The 24,561-nt window shown below is 39.0% G+C and overlaps 1 long non-coding RNA gene across 1 annotated transcript in view; it reads left to right on the forward strand.

Moving 5' to 3' along the window:
- LOC121081319 overlaps nt 1–14,897 on the forward strand; it is a 93,001-nt gene extending 78,104 nt beyond the window's left edge. Inside the window, exons 2-3 of the long non-coding RNA XR_005825646.1 lie at nt 8,717–8,845; nt 14,811–14,897. This is a non-coding gene — a long non-coding RNA (uncharacterized LOC121081319). The remainder of the gene's footprint in view (nt 1–8,716; nt 8,846–14,810) is intronic.
- Nucleotides 14,898–24,561: the final 9,664 nt, after the last annotated feature.

The raw sequence follows: 24,561 nt of genomic DNA on the forward strand, positions 1-24,561 counted from the left end.
GAGGAGCTGTGGTGAGGATTGTCAACAACCACTAAACATGGCACATCATACATTTTTCTAGACATCATCACCAGGATTGCACTTGATTTCTGGGCTAAGGATCACAGCCCTTGGAGTATGCATGAAATCCTTCTACTCTGCCTGCTACAGTGTATTCAGGAAAAGAGGGCTGCATGTCAGTCACCCCAGGTCCACTTTAGATCAGATACACTGTAACATGTAACATCATGAAGCAACAGAAATTAGCAACACACATTTTTATGCTAAAGTTTTTACTTAAAGCTCCCATCAGGTATGAGTGTCTGTGTACAAATTGATACAGGGCAAAACTGATGAGGAAAGATGCATTTCTCACTGTAAAACAGCAGCAATACACAACAGCCAAATTGCTGCCCAAAAGGACAATCCTGTTTCCAGTCCCTCATCACCTGCTGCAGGACAGTCTTTCTTTGTGGCTGTTAGCTGCTTGATTAGCCCAGCTGTCATGGGAAACTTTAGCCTAAATGTACAGTTGCACAAGAGGCCAAGCTCATCTAAACAGCATGCTGCTGTTGGGAAAGGACTGCGCTTACTCCCCTCATGTCCTTCCCCCTTTCCTTCAGCCATCCCCTGAGCCACCCATATCTTACAGCCACCCTGGTGTGTGCTGCAGCCTTCAGCAGGATGACTAAATCCACCAACCCAATACCAGAAGGACCTCAGAATCGCTGGGGTTGATCTTGAATCACTAGATCACTTATCACTGGAGCTCAGTCTTGGAAATGCATGGTAAGGAATGGGGAAAATAGGTATTTCTTTTTTTAACCACAATGGACTGTTTAAGTTATCTTGAACTTATTTTATGATTATTTTAACTATATATTCCTTGTAAGTCAGCAATGTTTTCTGAAACTTTTGCTGTTACCCCTTGGGTTTTCTACTCTCTTACCTTACTATTTGAAAATATTAGTTGAGTATTTAATCTGAGTCTGAAGTTTACTGCATGAATGACAATCTTGCCTCTTCTTCCCTGTTTTAGTATGTTGATATTTGATTCATTTCTAAATAATCAGATTACACAAACACGGGTATCTTGCTGTTTCAGGTACGGCCTTCACACAAGGGTCTTCTAGCTGAATTTTTACTTCCAGTAACAAATCATGCTTTGCTGTGAATGTTTACACTTTGGATTAGCACAGCATTCATTTTAATTAAATGCAAACAACATCCAACCTTTCTTTTTTTTTTTTTTTTTTTTTTTTTTTGGCTTCTTTTGGTATTAAAAAATCATGGTTTTGTCAGTTCACAAAGGTTTTCTTCTCTCGCATTGTCCTAGAATCACCTCTCACCAGCCAACAGCCTTTTTACTGTTGCACTACACACTCCTGTAAATACAACCACATCACATTGTCTTCAAGTAGCAGCTCCTCATTATTTTCAATAACATGGCAGAAATCTCTCCATATTAAAAATCATATATTTTTCATAGTGCTGAATTTATTCCATTTGACAGCTTCTGAACTCTCTCTGACCTGTTAACATTGATTGTTATCCCTTTACTTGCTGCTGCACCATTGACTCTTCAACCACGTATTGAAAGAAACATTCAGAAGCCTCATCCTCACAGCCGGCAAGCAGTAAACTGCCAGCCAGTTATATATTCATATACATGTTACCACCTGTTCATAGACCTTCATGTACACTTAATTTCTTGCACCATATCCTTTTGGGCATCACCTTACTGTAACTTCTGTCCTTTGCAAAGTCTGAATATAAATCACATACTTGTGCAGTAACATTCTGTTGCATTGAACATTCTCTGAAAGGAAGCACAAGAGGTCACACAACGAAGAACTGCTCAGTCCTGTCTTGCTTCAAATCATTATCATTAGACATTTCTTGCCATATGTGTGTCCTGATTTCAGCTGGGATAGAGTTAATTTTCTTGGTGGCTAGTGCAGTGCTGTGTTTTGGATTTGTTTTGGAAATAGTGTGGTTGGGGACTTTTTGATTTTTCAGGCCTTGCCAGTGAGATGGCTGGAGGGGCCCAGGAAATTAGGAGGGAACACAAGCAGGACAGCTGACCCAAACCAGCCAAAGGGGCATTCCACACCATGGGTTGTCATGCTTGGTATATAAACCAAGAGGGTTTGGCTGGGGCTGCCAGTCACTGCTCAGGACCAGCAGGGCATTGGTCAGCGGGTGGTGAGCAGTTGTACTGTGTGTCACTTGCTTTCATTTCTCCCTTCCCTTTGGATTTCATTCCTCTCCTCTTCTCCTTCATTTCATTATAACTGTTACTGTTATTATTGTTCTTGTATTTTTATTTTATCTCAATTGCTAAACTGTCCTTATCTCAACCCTCAAGTTTTACATTCCTTTCCGATTTTCCTCCCCACGTCCCCGAGTTGGGGGGAGAATAATGAAGCACCTGTGTGGGGCTGAATTACTGGCTGGGGTTAAACCATGACAATGTGTTGGCACTAGAAAAGGCCAAATACAGCTAAGATCTGGAGGTGATTTGGATTCAGAATATGGGAGCAAAGAAACCTTTAAGATAATTGCATCAAATACTACTGCTCCTAGGCAGCTAAATGGAATTTTTTTAGATCTGTGGGATTTGTATAAAGCGAAATGAAATTCAGCAGCCCCAGAAATCAGTTTTAGAGTGAAATAGTACAACTACTCCACATTTTATTTCCTGGTGGCTTTTCCCATCTTCCACTTATTGTAATGAAATTTATACACTTTATTCAGCATAATCAATAACAAATTGACTTCTTAAATCCTAATAAAATTTTGTGGCTGTTGCAGTTACTATATTGGATAGAAAGTCAGTGGAAAAGCTAACCTTACCAGAAGACTGGAGGACAAAAAAAACCTGTTTTCTCTTGATACTACTTAGATAGGTGTTAGAGAAAACCCTAAATCAAACATTTGCTATGTCTGATCTCTGATCATTCATCAGCTTTGCATATCTTGAAGGCACAGGTGTCTGATTATTAGTGCTGGCAGCTCTTATTCAAGACACATAGCTCAGATAAGAGTAATAAATGCCTTCATAAAGGAAAAGTTTTTAACCAGTGGTACCAATGCTTCTTCAGCAAACTTAGGGTGTAAAGAGCCTTAAAAATATTAAAGCAGTATCACTTTCTCATTTTTATTTTTCCCACATACCCAATTTTAAATGTATAACTACTTTAAAACACTTCTCTTAGAACTGAAAAGAAACAAAAAATGGTATGGGAATCATTACGGGGCCTGGGACTGAAGAATTTGGATTAATTTCTGAGATATAACAAATCTCGTGTGCTTTAAAGGAATCACTTAATCTGTGTCTGAAGTGCTCCACTAGTTAGATTTTGTGCCTTAGGTAAGTAATATTATTGGATGATGATCTTGTTTATCTTATCTAAACACAAAAAATAAATATCTCAATAAACATAATAAACAAAAATATTTTAAGGTTTCAGACCCTCTAATTATTTGTAAGCAACAGCCGGGAACAAATAGCATAAATTTTAACCCTGGTGGATTTAGAAGAATTTATAATGTCCAAGATGCAAATTATAAGACATTTTGGAGTTGAAATTGTGTATTTAACTTAAACCTAATTCCCATTTAATAATGAGTACAAAACTGACTGCCTAAGAATGGTGGCAAGCAATTATCTCCCAAATACAGAACAATTCTGTGTCAAACAAGAAAGCATCATATTATATATAGACATGTCTCTGCAATTTTTTCAAATTCTTTCCTCTTGCCAAGTTAACAAGACTCCTCTGCTCTGTAAGTAACAGACAGAGATAATATTACTTAATAATTTTTGGTGGTGTCACAGTCCGAAGCAAAGAAAACAACACAAATGTGAACAGCAATCTTTACTCCAAGAAAGCTGAAACTGAAAAGCAAACAAGTGAGGATTTTTTTTTTTCCGCATTTGGGAAGGGAAAAGAAGGATAAGAAGGTTCAATTAAAATGTTCGTAACATAATTATGTTATTAATAAACTTGCCTTTTGAGAAGCAAGTTTCACCTAAATATTATGAAAATGAAGATTTATCAAGTATATTTTTACATGAACTACACAATTATAATTTCCACTTCTGTCACAGAGATATATATGAAATCTGCTAAAGTGGAGATTCAGGCCACTGACACAGAATTGGAAGTCAGTGTCCTGATTACCTAATTCACCTAATTCACTAATTTTTCCAATTTCCTTTCTGACACAAAAGTGTGCTTTAAAAATTATTTCCCTATTTCTATTTATCTACAAACTACTTCATTTAAACATTTGTAAAAATACAGTTCGACAACTATTTCTCTTAATTGAGAGATTTTATGTATTCTTATGTTCCTGTTAAGGTTTTCCTCCAAACTAAAGACCTGATTTATACCTGTGTGTTTTTCATTTAATTAATGGATAGATGTGATTTTTCTATGAGATGTTGAATGATTGAATAAATGTAACCTGAAATTAAATAGATTCTATATCAACCCAAAGATTATTCATAATCATGATTATAGGTATAAGAAAATATAAAAAGTTCTCATTACATTATCACCAATTTCTAGAAAACAGAGTCACAGAATGGTCAGGATTGGAAGGGACCTCTGGAGATCATCTAGTCCAACCCCCTGCTAAAGCAGAGTCACCAAGAGCAGGTTGCTCAGAATCATGTCCAGGTGGGTTTTGAGTGTCTGCAGAGAAGGAGACTGCACAGCCTCTCTGGGCAACCTGCTCCAGTGCTCTCTCAGCCTCAAAGTGAAGATGTTTTTCCTCACATTCAGGTGGAACTGCCTGTGTTGCAGTTTGTGCCCGTTGCCCCTTGTCCTGTTGCTGGGAACCACTGAAAAGTGCCTGGCCCTGTTATCTTCACATCTGCCCTTGAGATCTTTGTAGACATTGACAAAATCCCCTCTCAGTCTTTTCTCCAGGCAAAACAGGCTTTTCTCTCAGCCTTTCCTTATCAGGGAGATGCTCCAGTTCCCTCCTCACTGTTGTAGCCCTCCTCTGGACCCTCTCCAGTAGTTCCTTGTCTTTCTTGAACTGGGGGAGCCCAGCACTGGGCACAGCACTCCAGATGGGGCCTCACCAGGGCAGAGTAGAGGGAGAGGATCACCCCCCTCCACCCGCTGGCCACGCTCCTCTTGATGCACCCCAGGGTGACATTGGCCTTCTTGCCCACAGGGTCACACTGCTGGCTCATGGTCCACTTGCTGTCCTCCAGGACTCCCAGGTCCTTCTCTGCAGAGCTGCCTTCCAGCAGGTCACCCTCAGCCTGTGCTGGTGTGTGGGGTCGTTCCCCCCAGGTGCAGGACCCTACACTTGCCTTTGTTGAACTTCGTTAGGTCCCTTTCCACCCAATTCTCCAGCCTGTTCAGGTCCCATTGAATGGCAGTGCAGGCTGCTGAGGTATCAGCTGCTCCTCCCAGGCTTGCAACATCAACAGACTTGCTGAGGATACACTCTGCCCCTTCATCCAGGTCACTGTTGAATGTTGAACAGGACTGGACCCAGTGCTGATCCCTGGGTGACACTGTGAGCTACAGACCTCCAGCTAGACTCTGTGCCACTGATCACAGCCCTCTGAACTCTGCCATGCAACCAGTTCTCAGTCCACCTCACTGTCCACTCACCTGACCTACACTGCCTGTGTTTACCCATGAGGATGTTGTGGGAAACTGTGCAAAAGCCTTGCTGAGGTTAAGGTAGACAACATCCTCTTCTCTCCCCTCATCTACCCAGCCAGTAATTCCATCACAGGAGGCGGGTCAGGCATGATTTCCCCTTGGTGTTAACTACTCCTGATAACCTTCCTTTCCTCCACAGGCTTTGAGATGACCTCTAGGATGAGCTGTTCCATCACCTCTCCAGGCATGCAGGTGGGACTGACCAGCCTCTAGTTGCCTGGGTCCTCCTTCTTGCCCTTTTTGAAGGCTGGAGTGACATTGGCTTTCCTCCAGTCCTCAGGCACATCTCCTGTCCTCCATGACTTCTGAAAGATGATGGAGAGTGGCTTAGTGATAACATCTGCCAGCTGCCTCAACACTCCCATCAGGGCCCATGGATTTGTGGATGTCAGGTTTGCCTAAATTGTCTCTAATGTGTTCCTTCTTGACCAAATGGAACTTTTCCTTTCTCCATACTTTGTCTCTTGCCTCCAGGGTCTGGGAAACCGAAGGGCCAGCCTTGGCAGTAAAGGCTGAAGCAAATGTGGCATTCAGTAATGTTGCCCTCTCTGTGTCCTTTGTCACCAGGGCACCCACCTCATTCAGCAGTGGGCCCACGTTTTCCCTAATCATCCTTTTGCTACTGATGTACTTGAAGAAGCCCTTCTTGTTGTCCTTGACATCCTTTGTCAGATTTAATTCCAAACCAACCTTATCCTTCCTCATTGCCTCCTGCATGTTCTGACAACATCTCTATATTCCTCCCAGGTGGCCTGTCCCTGTTTTCCACATCCCATAAACTTCCTTCTTCTTTCTATTAGAAGGCTATTCTAGGCTATCATCCATTGCTATACAACAGTGATGTATATTCCTGCTAATGTAAGAGTCTCAGACAACAGATTCATTGAATAAACATATTATTTCACTATGAACATGACTCGAGTATTCTGAAATGGCATATTGAATCTTTCTTAAAATTGAATCTTTCTTTAAAAGCATTTCTAATGGCTATATGGTTTACAGTCTCTTCTTAAAGTAAAGGCAGATGAAACTAAAATCACTTAAAAATTACCCTTGAAGAACAGATGGCTTCAATGCAAATGTGAAGTGTCTTGCAATTTGTGTACTACAAATTGAAAATTGGTTTTAAGACTTCCCTGTGTGTTTAGGATTACAATTTAAAATTTAACCACTGTACTGTCACAAAGTGATTTCAGATTGTTACTTCTTGCATCTTTTTCCTTCTTTAACACTAAACACTATTAGTCCTGTTTGGTGCACATGACATTTTTCAACACGTTTGAATCCCTTCTGGCTCTGTGTCCATATTTGTACAGATGAAATATATAGTATTGGAATTCAGAAGTATGTATAGGACTGCAGTCATAAAGAAGAATAACATTCATGCTGCATCTGACATCAGAGTGTACCAAATGGCTATTTTTAAAAAATAGAGCTGATTAATAGTAGTTGGACCAAATTCAGGAACCAGCTAAGATGATATATGGCAAAAGAGTAAAAGTTTGGACTGAATTTGAAAGTGACAATGTATGGTTTAGGTCTGGGAATCCAGTGGTTAGGTTTAGAAATGGGGTTTTCACATAAGGCTTCAGTTGTGTGACAAGCGCATGAGCACCTGAGGGACAATTAGGCACTAGGAGTGAAGCTAAAGAGGAATAGCAGCTAAAAGTTGCTGGCCCTAAAACCCTTGCTGAGACAGGCTCCAGGGTATGCCCATAAAGACATGCTGGGGAGATAGGGAGGGTGAGAAAAGCTTTATGGGCAAAGTCATTAATCTATAGGTGTAAAGGTTAACAGCTCACTGGCATCACCAAGGGACGTTATGGTTTAAAGAAGGAAAAGCCGAAAAATAGCTAAAGCTGAATAAGGTCAAAGGGAGTGCAGGAGCCATCAGGCTGCACAAGCTACCTTTGCTCCAGAGACTGAAGAGGGTTGCTCAGCAAAGCCATGGTTAGAGACAAAGTTGAGGTGAAAGGGGCACTGACACAGGTGGGACAGAGCAGGTACCAGGATATGTTTTAACAGTTGCATGAGTTCAGGTCACATGCCTGCGCTGGTATTTGTTGCTCAAATTTTATTTGCTGCTTTGTTGAGTTCAATGGTAAATGCAGAAGAGACAGGAGCTGATGCTCTAGGAATAGAGTCTAGAAACAGTATCAAAACAGGTATTTCCACTGCTGACTTTAGAGGAGTCTGGGTCCAGATGGACAGGACTAATAAAATCAGAGTGTGCCTGGGCCTGATAGGCTATGTTGCAGGCTGGCCACCTCAGTGATCACCCAAACATTAACCTGTTTTTTGACAAGACTTTCAGCTAAGATTAGGATTGAGTACAGAGTAAAGCAGAAACACTATTTTTTCCCCTGATGCAAGAGCTTCAAGTCAGAGTAGAAAGGCTTGTATCCGCCCATACAAAGCAGCTCAGCATGTTTAGACAATTTTCTGCAACCTGTTTCTTATGCAAATATTTGTTAAAGGTGCTGCAACATTTTATCTGCAAATAACATACTTCCAGTGGCAAATCACTGATTCAGCTTGATAAGATTCTACCGCAGTGTAATTACAGACAAGCACTTCAAGTGCTTCCTATAGTTGACAAACTTGCATCATATTTTTAAGAGGACTTCAAACCTAAGAAGCCAGTATTAGAGGGGTGTCCCATTGCAGTATATACATAAGCAACCAGTGGGGCACTAACAGATCTACACTTGAGAACATGAACCAATGTTTTTGCTGAGACAAGTCAATGCACTTGCAAATAAGTTGTCCTGCTCCAAAATGAAAAATTTGTTCTCAGGAATTAAAATAATTCATGTTTTTAACACTTTACGCGTAGACACAATTTCCAGTGGCTCTTAGGGGCATTCAGCCAACAGAAGAGATGTTTTACAGCTTAGAGCACTTGAGAAACCTGGTTACATTTTGCTAGTACCCAACTCTACATACTGTCCTTTGATGCAATTTTAACACAGTCCAAACCTTTCCTGAATCTCAAATGATTACCACAAAGATAGAAACAATGGTGCTAACTTTCCTCATAGGTAACTCATTCTTCGCTTTCCTTTATCTGGCCTCCATTGTGGCAGATTTGATTGTGTGGTATGGAACACCAGAAGATTGTATTCACTGTGACAGAGAAGTGGGGCACAAAAGCAGCATCAGCCTTCAGGGTAAGCTCCTGAATACTTATACATGATTTGTATTTTGGCTTATTTTGGAGATGGCAGTAAACATCAGCTGAGAAAAATCTATGGAACGACCCACAAGGAGATTTGATCACAACATTTTGGAGGGATAAGTTATTAGCTCCTACAAATTATTTGTATCCATTTCCTTGATAATTCATAAGTGGTTCAGCAGTGTTTGGTTTATTCCTAGCTGTTACTTTCTTCTTTTTTTTTTTTTTTTTTTTTTTTTACCCTGGTGTTTTCTTTCCTTCAAAACCTGTTGTATTTGATTACTGCTGGCCTATTAATGTTACTATTCCTTTTACAGTATGATCCTCACATCCTCATGTGAATGTTATTGCAGTACTTAATTTGCTACTTTGTTGTCATATGTCAAAAAACCCCACCCTACACTCATGCTATCATCTTGTCACTGTTACATGTTTAATAAGCAGTTTCTAGAGCCACAATCAGATCTGTACATGAAAAATTTTAAAACAGCAAGACCGTTGCCAGCCTTCCTCTTAGATACCATCCCAGCCCCACCTAGACCAAATCAGTCACTCAAACAGGAAATATGCATATACATTTGCAGGTTGTTCCTTCCTTGCTGCTAATATAGTCAAAAAGAGTCCAAATTCTTTTCATTCATTCGCTAGTGCATAATGGCTACACTCATTTCCAAAAAAAATCACAAGCCCTTAGAGTAAATTAAACATTTGTGTAGTTTGAAGCTGTAGTTTTCTTTTTAGATTGCAGAAGGGTTTTTCCTTGTTCTTCTTTGTCTGTGTTGCGGACCTAACCCTTGGGGGTGGGATAATTGGCACCCACCACCCAGACAGTTTGTCCACTCCTCAAGCAATCTGTCAGTCAAGTTTCAGTCATATGATTCCCAGTCCTTCCCTATGTTCCTACTCCGTAACTGCCCAAAAGCCAAAACAGTGTCAACCACGCACAATCTTGAAATCCACTTTCTCATCTCATGCTTATAAAAGCAGATGTTAACATTTTCTTTCAAGCAATTTGTTTCTACAGTAGGCTGTATTGAATTTAGGAAAATGTATCAAGGGTTGCATGGCCAATAATCACATGTACAATAGCATCGATTTTAACTTACTTTTTCTTCTTAAAACATTATTCAGTCCTGAAGTAATTTGCTGATATTTTTTTACACCAAGACAAACAGGTTTTGTGCAGAAGTAGGAGGATGGTAGGAATTCCACACAGCATGAAGAGAAATTTAAAAATTTTTTGGAGAAACCTGCATAACTGAAATTGTCTCTGAATTACTCAGGTTTTCTGAAGTCCGTAAAGGCATTTAATGAAAAATCAATATTTTTAAGTAGTTCCCTAGCTTATGCTTTAGAATTTCTGTGTTAATCAAGATATATATTGCTAAAAGTAAAAAATTATCTGCATACACGGCAGGGGGGGGGGGGGGGGGGGGGGAGGGGGAGGGAGGAACCAATTACACGCTGAACATCCATACAACCAGATAAAGCTGATATTTGGAATTATTAGTTCAGGGGGGAAAAGTTAAAAAATAAGAATTAAATATTTAAAGTTAAGTAAGCTTTATGCATAGCAATAAAGAATCATTAAAAACTTCACTGTGGAATTTCAAAAGCATCTTTCATAGGAAAAATTTACAAAGGATCTTGAGATAAAATGACAAAACAATTAATCAGTGAATATTTGGTCATTGCTAGCTAATAAATCTGTGTCTGACTAGTCAATTACTTTATGTGAACATCAACATACTTTTGTAGAGAAAAATAAATTGCTAGGGTTTTTTGCGGCAATCTGCACTTTATAAAAATTGAGCCAAAGAAAAGTGGTTTTGTGGAATTCAAAGAAAAATAGAAATTATTAAAAATAATCATTTAAAAAATTAAATCTCTGAAAATTGAGGAAAATGTATCCTCCTTCCTAACATTCACCATTTCACTTTTGAAGCAGAGGACATTTGCTTGCAATAAATGTCAGTGCAAATTTTGAGTAAATGTTTCTTTTAATTATATGGACTTTTTAAGTGAGCCCAATTTATTTGCAAACTTTTTTCCACTCACATTTGCAAGCAAGAAGTTGTTAGCCAAAATATATTTCAAAATAATGGATTTTAAACATATGCTGTAACCTCTTGATTTAGAACCATCCCAACATGGAAATGTGTGAAATCTTTCCAATCAAACAGGTTTAAATTTCATGCATGTAAAAAGTTTCAAATTAATTGCTTACGAGGAGTTATTTCAGAAATGACATTAAGAAGCTGGATAATATTATTAGAACAATAACTTTGCAAACACAATTTGCAAACAGAATATAAGGCAAAACAGTCAGTATGAATAATTCGTTACATTCTTCTGATAATTCAGTTTTTAAATTACATATCAACAGTTTTTGTATTTTTGAGAGACTGGATAGAGCAAAATCTTCCTGTTTGTGTAAGTTTGCAAGTAAACTACAAGGAATATGTATGTACACACAAAGAACCCACCAAAACCCAAGCCTCAGAAAGTTTAATATCAGCTTCAGTTACGTTCTGTAAGAATACACATTTCACAGACATGTTCTTGCCTAAATGTCAGCAGTATACACACTTATTAGACACACTGTCAACAACCGAAGAGGGTTTGCTTATGGCTGAATGTCATCTGCAAGCTGTTAGGAGTCTAATCTCACCATCTGACAAATGTTAATGGTTTAGCAAGGCATCAGATCCATTCAAGGAAAAAATGTTCCCTATGAACAGAGAAAGTGCAAATGAGATCCTACAGTAATAACTGTTAATATGACTTGCTTATGCAACAGCAATTTCAATCAGTCTTTATAAATCCACGTCGGATGCAGGCATTTACATTTTCTCTATTTTGCATATCCACCTGTATGAAGACTGCTCAATCATTCATATTCATGTGCAGTGAAGAAATAAAACCTAAAAAAACAAATCAAAACAAAAAAACCAAAAAACCAACACTGTGAAATTTCCTTATATAGGGAAATTAAATCAGTTGTTTTGCTTTTCAACTCTATTTCACAACTTCAGGCAAACAGAAATAAATGACAATTGCTGTCCACTGAAGAGTGAAGCAGGCAAAAGCACTGCTTTTCACAGCTCCCATTAAATTCAATGTAAATCCCTTGTTATTTTTCTGAAGATGTTTCAGTAGTTCTAGAACACACTGATGGTTTACTTTTCTTGTTCACAGAGATTGTATTTATATGAAGGGTTCCCTCTTGCCAATCTAATGGATAAACTTCAACCTGAATTATTTTTATTATTATTATTATTATCATCATCATCATTGTCATTATTATCGTTATTGTTGTTGTTGTTATTATTGTTCTTGTTGTTATTATTATCATCATTATCATTACCATTACCATTATTACTACAAGATGGATTAATTACCTGGGGGGAAGGAAGAAAGAACAAGGGAGAAGGGGATTAGAATCAGAATCATAGAATGGTTTGGGTTGGAAGGGATCCTTAAAGGTCTTCTAGCCCAACCCCCCTGCCATGGGCAGGGACACCTTCCACTAGCCCAGGCTGCTCAAAGCCCCATCCAGCCTGGCCTTGAGCACTTCCAGGGATGGGGCAGCCACAGCTTCTCAGGGCAACCTGTGCCAGTGTCTCACCACCCTCACAGTAATGAATTTCATCCTTATATCTAATCTAAATCTACCCTCTTCCAGTTTAAAACCGTTACCCCTTTTCCTGTCACTACAGTCCCTGATAAAGAGTCCCTGCCATTCTTCCCACACGCCCTATGTAAGTTTGATGTGCAAGGAATGAATGCTGAGTCCTCTCAGTATAATACTAAAAGAAAACTATGGTAAATTGATAGATACTTTTAACATTGCAGCTGTGATGGTCAGACAACACCAAGATCATAAAACCCTTTTTAATAAGGCAAAAATATATTATTATCAGGAAGAAAATTCAGGGTAAACTTCATCACACAGAGTTTAGTCCTTTAACTTTTTATGGTGAACCTGTAAGGATGTAGGTCACATTCACAATTAGTTTAACTACAAGAGGAAAAAAAATGTTATTAATATTCTGTGGATTGACAATTTCAGAAATAATCATTTTAAACCAAACTTTGTTATAACTGTAATTCAATTTAAAAGATCCTATCCACATAGAAGTTAGGGCTTTTACAGCTTTAGAGAGATATTAACATGCTTAAAATATCACAGCCTTCATTATTAACATTTCTTCCTGTAACTAATATTTTCCCATTTTCCTGCCTCTGTGACTGAACCTGGTTTTCTCTTTGCTTTATTGCAATTGTATAGCGTAATTCAACGTCTTTTTTTTTTGTCTTTTTTTTTTTTTTTTTTGCTATTGGCCATCTATCCCCTATAGTTTCTATCTTCAGTTCTGGAGTTGCTGGGGTTTTCTTCTTTTTAAATATCACTGGAGAAAAACAGAAGTTAATACACCCATATTTAAACTTTAATTTGCTCTCGATATGTGGAGTTGAAGAGACACCTCACTTGAACAATCAGTAGCCTTTTGGTCTTGAATCTCTTTTGCCAGTTTTCACCTGTCTTTCTACAGTATTAGGTCATGTTATAGCATCAGACTCCTCCCAGGCAAAACTAAGCTCTTTCTGTTAGCTGTGCAGAGGTCAGTAAGAGCTTCCCACATTCATTTTTCACTGTACATTGTGATCACTATACCTGTGGACAGGATTACTGAAGTGTTGCAGAGGTGTTCTCTCAGACACACTTTTTTTTTTGTATAACTATTTAGTACTTCCCTGAATCATTTTACTAAATGGTAAAATGTAGAGGATAAGGAAAAGATTTATTTAACAAAGTTAATGCCAATATTATCTTATAGAAGAGAATTGCTGCAAAAAAAAAGAAAGACTGAGAATAAAATCTAAAATTTTCATAATTTAATGTAAAGGATATATTCCTAGTAGCTTTTTTTTTTTTTTTTTTTTTTTTTTTAAGAAGTAGAGAATATTCTAAAATGCAAGCTTCATTCAAAGGAACCACATACTGTGATCAGTGGTACTTTCAGACCTTTTTAAGTACTTCAAGATACTTTTCAGTGTCTCCAAATGTATCAAATATGGTAAAAATAAATTCCCAAATTTTATTTCTCATCACAGTTTCTTCCTTACCTTTCTCTACAATGCTTCCATGAATTTATTATCTTTACCTTGAGATAGTTTAGGATCCTTATTATTCTATTTTAAAAGCCATTTTAGAACTTCGCTGCTCTGATAGTTAGAAAATGTCTCCTAATCCTGAGCCACGTAATGTTGCCACAGTACTTTAATGCATTCATAAAAGTAGTCATATCCCCATCACTTTCATTTTCATAGGTTCAGATTAGGATAGCAATTCAGAACTCTAGTAACTGATGATAGAAAGCAGTGGTAATGGAAATATTATGCAATGCAGCAGTGTTTCAGGAATGATAACTATTAGATTCCTCCACCAAATACTCACCTGGATGATATATTGGATATATTCTGGTAATTAGGAAAAAACTTGCAAAAGTTTTGCTTGAAAAATGCTCTCAGATCAAGACATCTTGAATTGATTGAATTTATCTTAAGTAACAAGACAGACAAACATGGAGTTATAAATAAGGTTTAGTTCTTATTTCTGTAAATGCCTGTAAAATTAAATATATGTATAAAAATTATGTAAATCAACTTTTTAGAATTACTACATTGCAAAGTTTAATCTTGAACTGGAAAGTTCAAGAGTTTTGAAGATAAAGAAGCACATACATATATTCAATATTGGAGCCTGTCTCCTAAGGAAAGGAAAGAGACTGGTATGCAAAGAGGTGTTACCTAGATGAATTATCTTTTTAAAAACAATAGTAAGAAGAAACAGAGGCTGTTGACAGTGTCTGACAGCAAGACAACTACATATTAAAAAAAAACCATTCCAACTAGGTCTTTCTAAGGACAATTTTATTATTTTCTTCATGTAGGAAAGAAAAAAAAGAAAAAAGGAAAAAAGAGGAACCACTCCACACTAATGCAAGCGCAATAATTAATGACAATTTTCATTAAGAAGGTAAGATATGACAGTAATTATTCCCCTAGTAGGAAATTTGAAAACAAAAATGTCCACAGCTGAGGTGGAAATAATTTATACTCTGCTCTTGAGGGAATGAGGCAGGGGAACAGGAAAGAGGAGCAGATAACCAGTATTCCAAAACAATGGTTGCTAAAGAAACAGCTTGTGGTATTACAAGAGAAACAGCTTTGTATCAGTCTCTTCTGGAGCAAGTATCCAAGAACTGTAAAATGACAAACATGGCACTTATTCACAAAATCAAAATAAAGAGGTGTAGGCAACTACAGATCTATGATTGAACTCAGATCTGTGCATAGTCTTACCACAGTTTCTGAAGGAGACACTAGTCATGGAGAAAAATGGAAAATGGTAAAGAATACAACACTTCTTATCAAATGTCAGACTTTGCAATGTCAGAATAACCCAATATCTCCTTCTTATAAGATCACTTCTTAATCAAGAGAAATGCAGTAAATGTTATCTAGCTAGATTTAAGCAGTTCATTTAATTCAGCGCCTCAGGAGAACTTATCCTCTAAGGTGAGGAAAGCAGGAATTAATGCAAAACCCATGAGATGATGTCTTAGGTGTCCTTGGCAAGGTTGTTGGCAGCTGAGGTCTGCAGGGGTGGCCTCTGTAAGGGGAGGCTGGAGCTGCCTCCTGACACATACAGCCCATTCAAGCCAGTTCACCTGGCTCCAACAGATCCACTACAGGACACAGCTGAGTCTTCAGCCAGGGTGATCACACCTGTGGGAAAACATATTTAAGAAAGAGTAAAACCACTGCACAACAGCTGTGTGAGAGAGAGGAGTGAGGAAAAAAACTGTGAGAGAAACAGCCCTGCAGACCAAGCCCAGTGAAGAAGGAAGGGGTGGAGGTGCTCCAGGCACCTGCAGCCCACAGAGAAGACATGGCATAGCAAGTCATCATCCTGTCCATGGAGGGCCATGGTGGATCGGATACCCACCCTGCAGCCAGTGGAGGACCCCACACTGCAGCATGTGGACATGCCTTGAGGGAAACTGCAGCCTGGGTAGAGCCCATACTAGAGTAGATTTTCTGGTAGGAAGTGTGACCCATGGGAGACCCATGCTGGAGCAGGGGAAAGGTGTAAGGAGGTGTGGCAGAGGAGCTATCAAGGATTCCATTCCCCTTTCCCCTGTAGTGCTCAGCATGGGGGATAGAGGAGTGAGAATGAAGAAATGAAATTCAGCCCAAGAATAAGCAGAAGAGTTGTTTTATGTTTTGTCTTTTTTTCTCACCGTGCTTCTCTATTTTTAATTGGCAATAAATTCAATTAATTTCTCCAAGTCAAGTCTGTTCTGTCTGTGATGAATTTGTTTTATTCTCCATTTTTGATGATGTGAAGTCTCTGTCTTTATCTCAACACACAAGCTTTTCCATCTTATTTTTTCCCCTTTCCTGTTGTCCTGGTTTCAGCTGGGATAGAGCTAATTTTCTTCCTAGTTGTTGATACAGTGCTGTGTTTCAGATTTAGTATGAGAATAATGTTGATAACAAAAGGATGTTTTTATTTGTGCTAAGTAGTATTTGTACTAAGTCAAGGACTTAGGTTCTCAGGCCCCGCCAGCAATAAGGCTGGAGGGGCACAAGAAACCTGGAGGTGACATGCACAGGACAGCTGACCGAAACTGGCCAAAGGGATATTCCATACCATATGACATCATGCTCAGTATATACACTGGGGGAGGGCGGGGGAAAACTGGCCAGAGGCTGCTGCTCAGGGATTGGCTGGTCATTGTTCAGTAGGTGGTGGGCAATTGCGTTGTGTATCACTTGTTCTGCATATTCTAATTTTTTCATCTTTCTTTTTTATTATCTTCCTTTCTGTCCCATTAAACTGTTTTTGTCCCAGTCCTCGAGTTTTCTCACTTTTACTCTTCTGATTCTCCCCCCTATCCCGCAGGGGAAGTGAGTGAGCGGCTTTGTAGGGCTTAGTTGTCGACAGGTGTTAAATCACGACACCTGTTGAGGATGTAGAATAAGAGTGTGTCTGGTGGGAGACTAGCATCCCGCCAAGGTCCACCCACCACAGGTAGTGTCATGGTTTAACCCTGGCTGGAGACTAAGCACCACAGCTGCTCGCTCACCCCCAACAGTGTGAGAGGGAGAGAATCGGAAAAGTAAAAGTGAGAAAACTCATGAGCTGAGGTAAAGACAGTTTAATAGGTAAAGCAAACAGTGCTCACAAGCAAAGCAAAACAAGGAATTTGTTCACCACTTCCCATTGACAGGCAGATGTTCAACCTGTGTTTCTGTCCAGGAAAGCCGGGCTCCATCAAGCGTAAAGGTTACTTGAGAAGACAGACGTCATCACCCTGAACGTCCCTCCCTTCCTTCTTCCCCCAGCTTACATACTCAGTGTGATGTCATATGGTATGGAATATCCCTTTGGCTAGTTCCAGTCACCTGCCCTGGCTGTGTCCCCTCCCAATGTCCCGTGCCCCTCCAGCCCTCTCGTTGGCAGGGCCTGAGAAACTGAAAAGTCCTTGACTTAGTATAAACACTACTTAGCAACAACTAAAACCACCCATGTGCCATCAACATCATTCTCACACCAAATCCAAAACACAGCACTGCACCAGCTACTAAGAAAATTAACTCTATCCCAACTGAAACCAGGACACATAGTTAATAAACTGGCTAAGTGCAATGAGTAATATTGAAAGAGCAGTTATTATAGTAATGGAATTATGGGGGATCAGCTTGCTCTCCCTCCTATTTTCACTAGTTACTTCTTTGTGGTGTACACCTACAACACTTGTAGATGACAAAGTCATCTACAGTCAGCTTCTGTTGAAGAGGTGGCTCAAATTTGATGATCCTGCAGCCTAGAGTGATACAATGGGAATGACACAGAGACAGTTTAACAATTGTATTCTCAGGAACCAGTGACAAGACATGCAACTTTTGGTTCTGTCACCTTATTTTCTGTTTTTTCTTGGCCTTCTCTCTGTGTACCTCTTCCCCTCCCCTCCCCACCCCCACCCATACCACCCCCACCCCACCCTCGATTAATTTCCTCCCCCCTTATTCTACTGAGCAGAAAGATTCATGACAGAGGAAAGCACTTTGTTGGAAGACCAAGTTTTCATCACTGAACAGAAAATCTGGGCTTCTATCTGAGTTGTCCTAATAGCAGTTGCTATGGTGACATGCAGGTTGCAATGGTGGCTCTGATTCTCGCTCATAATTTCTAGCTCCATAACAAAGGAGTTGTTATGTCTGTGAATAGTTTCTGATGAGCTTTCTTTAGGGAACACTGTGAAGCCTTAAGCACTTCCTTTTCTCCTACACATTTGTATGGATAGGTTATGACAGCCCCCACGTTCAAGCTAAAAGTCAAGGCATGAGGCAGAGGCACTTACTAACTCCTGTCAGATGATTGATGCTGGTAGTTTTGGCTGCAGTATAATCGAGGAAAAGGGGAAGCTCCAAAGTGTATGCAGTCTCCAAACTAAAGTTTATTTTAATTCCCAACTAACCCTGCAATGTTTACTTTACACTGAAGTTCTACCTTGCCAGCAGTAATGGCTTCTATACTTCCCAAGCCTGGCACTGCTTATATGAAAAGTCATCTCAGCTTTCTAGCATTCAAGATAACATAATGAGACCAGATGACTATGTAGAACTTCAAAGTATGTATGTGTCGTCCCGTACTAGGACTGCAACAAAGCAGAGAAAGGGATAGCTATTTCTATCCTTTTCCATCAATACCCCGTTGTCTTCGCACCCACGTTTAAGTTTAAGCAGCAGACATGGAAACTTCAGTGTTGCTTTGGAACTCCATTATTCAAAAGTGACACCCTAACATACTATGATACAGTAAATTAGTTCAGTTCCTGTACAAACCATAGCTCTTCCACCCATGTTAATGGGTGCAGTGCTGAGTTATTCTTGAACTAAAAAGAGAACAGACTTATTTTAGAATTACATGTTTATCACACTTGGGAGTCACATGAGTAAAAGCAACTTGTTTATGTTGCCTTGCAGCAATGTTTCCAGCCCTATCTAAAACATGTTAAATTCCACTTTATTACTCCCAACAGCCAATCTTTCTCTGGCGCAGCCAGTAAGTAGAGCAACATAGATCACCAAGTATCTTCCCTAGCTAGCCTTTACTTAAATACTTTAGACACATACTCTAAACCAGAACATGAGAAAGTTACAAAATCAACCCATATCATACAAAGATTCAATACTATCAATGAAAAGAGAAAAATTATAGTGCTGTCAGGATTTAAAAGGAAACAGGAGTTGAACTTTTTCCTTTATATTCTTTGGGAGACACAGGAACATGTCTTAGAAAAAGTGGGACGAGCTGACAAAAAATAGAATAAAGATCATCAGCAAGTACAGTGCATCTGCACAAGTCATGTGGCAACATTGCACAGTTTTAATGGAGCTGAGTCAACCAAGAAATCTTATGCCACAGCTATACCTTCCACATTTTTGAGTTTAATGGAAACAGAAATAGGTTTAGCCGCATTTCTGACCCAGACAAGCTGGAGAATTGGGTGGAAAGTGACCTAACGAAGTTCAACAAAGGCAAGTGTAGGGTCCTGCACCTGGGGGGAACGACCCCACACACCAGCACAGGCTGAGGGTGACCTGCTGGAAGGCAGCTCTGCAGAGAAGGACCTGGGAGTCCTGGAGGACAGCAAGTGGACCATGAGCCAGCAGTGTGACCCTGTGGGCAAGAAGGCCAATGTCACCCTGGGGTGCATCAAGAGGAGCATGGCCAGCGGGTGGAGGGGGGTGATCCTCTCCCTCTACTCTGCCATGGTGAGGCCCCATCTGGAGTGCTGTGCCTAGTGCTGGGCCCCCCCCAGTTCAAGAAAGACAAGGAACTACTGGAGAGGGTCCAGAGGAGGGCTACAACAGTGAGGAGGGAACTGGAGCATCTCCCTGATAAGGAAAGGCTGAGAGAAAAGCCTGTTTTGCCTGGAAAAAAGACTGAGAGGGGATTTTGTTAATGTCTACAAAGATCTCAAGGGCAGATGTGAAGATAACAGGGCCAGGCACTTTTCAGTGGTTCCCAGCAACAGGACAAGGGGCAACGGGCACAAACTGCAACACGGGCAGTTCCACCTGAATGTGAGGAAAAACTCTTCACTTTGAGACTGAGAGAGCACTGGAGCAGGTTGCCCAGAGAGGCTGTGCAGTCTCCTTCTCTGCAGACACTCAAAACCCACCTGGACATGATTCTGAGCAACCTGCTCTTGGTGACTCTGCTTTAGCAGGGGGTTGGACTAGATGGTCTCCAGAGGTCCCTTCCAATCCTGACCTTTCTGTGATTCTATCATTCTGTGTATAATTGCACAGGCTTATGTATCATAAGATCTGACAGGTATGAAGATTTTAGAATTGAGCACACCCTTGCCTTTTAATCCTCTGTGACCCTGCTTAGGCAGGAGGCATGCCCCATTTTGCCCCAATAAAACAAAAGATGCAAATCAGTGTAACCACACCCATTGTTACCTACGCTGTTATTCCCCTGCCAAGTTACACTGTCAGAGACCCCGAGTAACAACATCTTCTTTCTGAACCTTCCCAGAACCATTCTTATTTCCATCCCTGACATCAAATATATCTCAGTTCCCTCTGCTAAGCATTGTCTATAAATTAAGTAAAAATACTGTCTCTCTGACATCATCTGATAATTCACTAAAATATTGAAGTTTAACTCCAAGGAGTTGTTTTTTTTTGTGTGTTTAAGGTAAATGAATTTGAATAAGGTGAAAGAGTCCATGAGTTAGTCATATTGACCTGTTATCACACTACTTGTCTTTCCCCAAATTTGGCATTGCTCATACATCTACCTTTCTTTACAGGATAGCACTTTTCCTTATCTTGAACTAGTTCTCCTAAGTCTTTTGTACTGATTCTCTGACTTTATTGACATTTTCCTTTCAAAAATTCATAATCTTACTGCAAAATTTTGATTTTTTTCATCATTCACTCTCAAGCAATTACTTTCCCTCTTAATATTTTATCCGAATCAAATCTAAAAGAATCCCTTACCCTCCACTTCATGCATCACTTGATTTCTCTAACAAGTATTAAATCTTCAGCAGGACACTCTCAATATGTTTTGGATATTTCATGCCCTGCTGCGCTCCTTCTGCTGTTACAGACAAGGGTGAAGTCCCACTAACCTCTAAGCTCCAAATTGTTTCGTCCATTTCAAAACGTCTCTGTCTACCATGGCAGTCCATAGTAGGTTTCTTCACTTATTTTAATAAAACAAGTATTTGACTGTGTCTATTTCCAGTGGTCCCTCAGTTAGTACCTAGGCACAGATGTGTTTGTTATTGACCTGCTGCTCTTCACTTTCTCTCTCCTTTTGTCCTGCTATGAGTAACTCTATCCTACTGATTTTCTTTACTGTTGTGCAGATGATTTGGTTTACCTTTCTTTTGCTCTTTTGTTGCTGTACTCCATTGATCAAGTTCCAAACTGTCCTCAACAGATTATGAAGCCAATGTACAAAAATATTTTTCCTCTTTTATGAGGTGTGAACAACCCTTAAGATTTACTTTGCAGCTGAAGAAGCCCATTACTCTTCCCAAGCCATGTGATTTTTTACAGGTTGCTGCTGCCACTGCTTAAATCTTGACCATGGACTGGAAAAACTGTTGAGAGCTTTATGGCAAATCCCTGATTGTTTCTCTGCCTGGTTAATTTTCATTCATGCATTTCTAAGCACAAACCAGATTGTCCTTTGCCTATCTGCTTCCTCCTACAGCTCTCCCAACTGGTAATTCTACTGATGAGTGGACCTCTAAAACCCAGCTTAGTTTCATATAAGAATGAAACAATTCAGGGTGAAGGAAAAGGAGGATAAGATGTTTTCTTGCTAAACCATTTATTTTTTTGCTCATTTATCTGCTGTTACTCTTTATTTTTAGTGTGGTTACACAACAACAATACAAAACATCAAGTTAGAAATGTGTTTTGATTTGAAAATATGTTTCAGTTTTTCAAACATTGCTAGCTCTTTCTTTTTCTTTTTTTTTTTTTTTTCTCAGTAAGTAGGTACAACTCCCATAAAGTGTTTCGATTTCAGAAGAGTTTTGAGGTGGCTAACATTTTGATAATTTTTTTCTGAATGCATCTTGAAGCTACACATTCCTCTTACACCTGCTGATGAAATAAAATAACAGCTCTGAGGACTATTGCTTAATTGTATCTCTATTTTCTTCTTCTCGCTTCTTTTTCTAATTCCAAATAATAGTCTCAAGTTCATCTGAATGCTCTTGAAAAAAGCTTGAAAATAAAAAATACATAATTGTTCCATCAATTAATTTTCTTTCCTCTACTAACTGTATAGCCTCTAGAATGACAATATGACAGGATATTTCTAGTTCTACACAGTCATTAGAAAAGGAATTAAACCATAATCCCTGTCAACTTCAGCCTACCACTGAATAGAAATGTGGTCTTGTGTAAAACATGCCTTGGAACAAATTGGATGTGACAAGCAGGGAGGATCAGTAGATTACAGTTTTGAAGCCATAAGAAGAATGGTTGTACTATAACCCATGCTCATTACAGACTGCTAGGACAATAGATGAGTCAAGTGTCATTTCCTGTTCTCTTCACTGTCTTTGTCCAGTATAGGAAGCATTAAAAATATGATTTTCATATCATGTCAAGCACAACAGAATGTAGTAATAGGAAACTTCCTTGGCCTTTTCACTCTGCCTTTTGGTTAACTGGTCATTATACTCCTGCCTAATATTTCAGTGAAGCTGTAAACGGATAAAGAACTTCAGTGCCAGCTAACCATGTTATTGAACAGGTCAATGCATCATGACACACTTAAGTCCTATTCATCTATGTTTCTCTTGCAGTATAGACACTGAAAAAGAAACCGTGAGAGACACATATTTTCCCCTTTTGTCCTTAACTGGATCATAGTTAAAATTGTGGGTTTGCTTTCTTCCAGGTTCAGGATCTGTGATTTCTTTTCACCAAGGAAACTGAACTAATGCAGTGAAACTAGGTATTACTATTATTGCCCTCTGTGATTATAAAATTAACATGCTAGGTGTAGTTAATATTTCTATCTTCATACAGTACATATAAATTTTATGTATAAAGCAGCATCGTATATAGTACAATTTTTCCTATGCGCCTCAAAGCCAGAGGATTCTTCTTTAATTCATGCTACATTTTACAGTGATTTAAGATACTTTTATTAGCTAATTTAGTTTCCCATTACTTTGTCATTCCCAAAGGTCTGGTAGGGACTTCTAAAAGACAAAGAAAACAAAGAGTCTCTTAACCTCTGAACTTCCATTGTTTTAAGCATGCACATAACTTCTATCCATTTAGAAGTATTCAAGATAACTTTGTTGACGAAGAATATTAAAGGCAGGCTCATGGATTATACTTCATATGCAACAGAAAGTAAGGAACAATGAAAAGATACAACATGCCTTATTCAGGGATATAGGACTGTAATACTCCAGTCATCAACAGACTTGTGTATGCCTCATTGCTTGGAAGTACAAATCCTACTCAGGTGGGATGAAAGCACATGATGAGATTTTTTTCCCCAAATTAGCCAGGCCACACAATTGAGTAGTTTTGTTTCATTTATGTTGGAGAAGAACAGTACATGATCCTGAATAAAGTCTTCTGGAACAAAGTTACCACTTAAAACATTTTTTTAATAAATTTGAGTAAGGAGAGTGAATTTGTACTTCTTCAGTGCTCTGTGTCATGTGAAAACAATGGGCTTTTGTCCCTACTAGGTATAGATTCCAAGATTTGTGAGAGAACCACAAAAACCTCTAATAGATATTAGCCTATGAATATTCCCAAATTTAATCCAATCCAATTTCAAACAAATCTTTCAAGGTTGAGAGAACCATGATACACATTGATTTACTTATTTCCCAACACTTAACATAATAGGGTATGTTATTCTTAAAACATTCATACCTGGCTAACACCTAAATAACCACACATATAGTGGTTATTTCATAAAGCACAGGGTCATTCTCCTTCTCTGTTCAAAATAATTGCAAAATTCTTGTTGACTGAAACAGAAACAGGAACAAGCAGAGCCACAGCTGATTGGAAAGTAGTAATTACTTTCCATTGAGAACTTAGTGTACTGTCTAGTAATATTGTAGGTCTACTGTGTAAGTAAACTAAGCTTCCAGCATGAATTGATGTAGACAATGCAGTCAATGGCATCGTTATGAATTTGGTTTAAAATATCAGTCCAAGGCATAGTGTCAGGTTTGAAGCTAAAGCAAACTTTTATTTTCTGCTAAATTATAACATCTTAAGTGCATTTTAAGTAGAATTGCTGACATGATCTTGATCAAAACAGGCTGAAGTGCATGGTTCTAATACAGCTGTGCAATTTCCATTAGCATAAATGTCTTCTGCAACACAAGCAAAACAAAACCCTTCATTCACGAACACAGCACAGTTTTGTGTGTGTTTAGCATCTCTGATTTATAAAAAAAAATGGATTACATTTAAATAAAAAACAGTCTTTCTAAGAGAAAACATTTCCACAAATGGTTTTTAAAACCTGAAACTTTGATTCAAGTTCAGATAACCAACTCTGGTCATGATTTCTAGTCAGGGGCTTAAAAGTAGATCTAGTTTTTATTT

This window comes from Falco naumanni, chromosome Z (genome assembly GCF_017639655.2).
Source record: "Falco naumanni isolate bFalNau1 chromosome Z, bFalNau1.pat, whole genome shotgun sequence".
Taxonomy (NCBI): Eukaryota; Metazoa; Chordata; class Aves; order Falconiformes; family Falconidae; genus Falco; species Falco naumanni.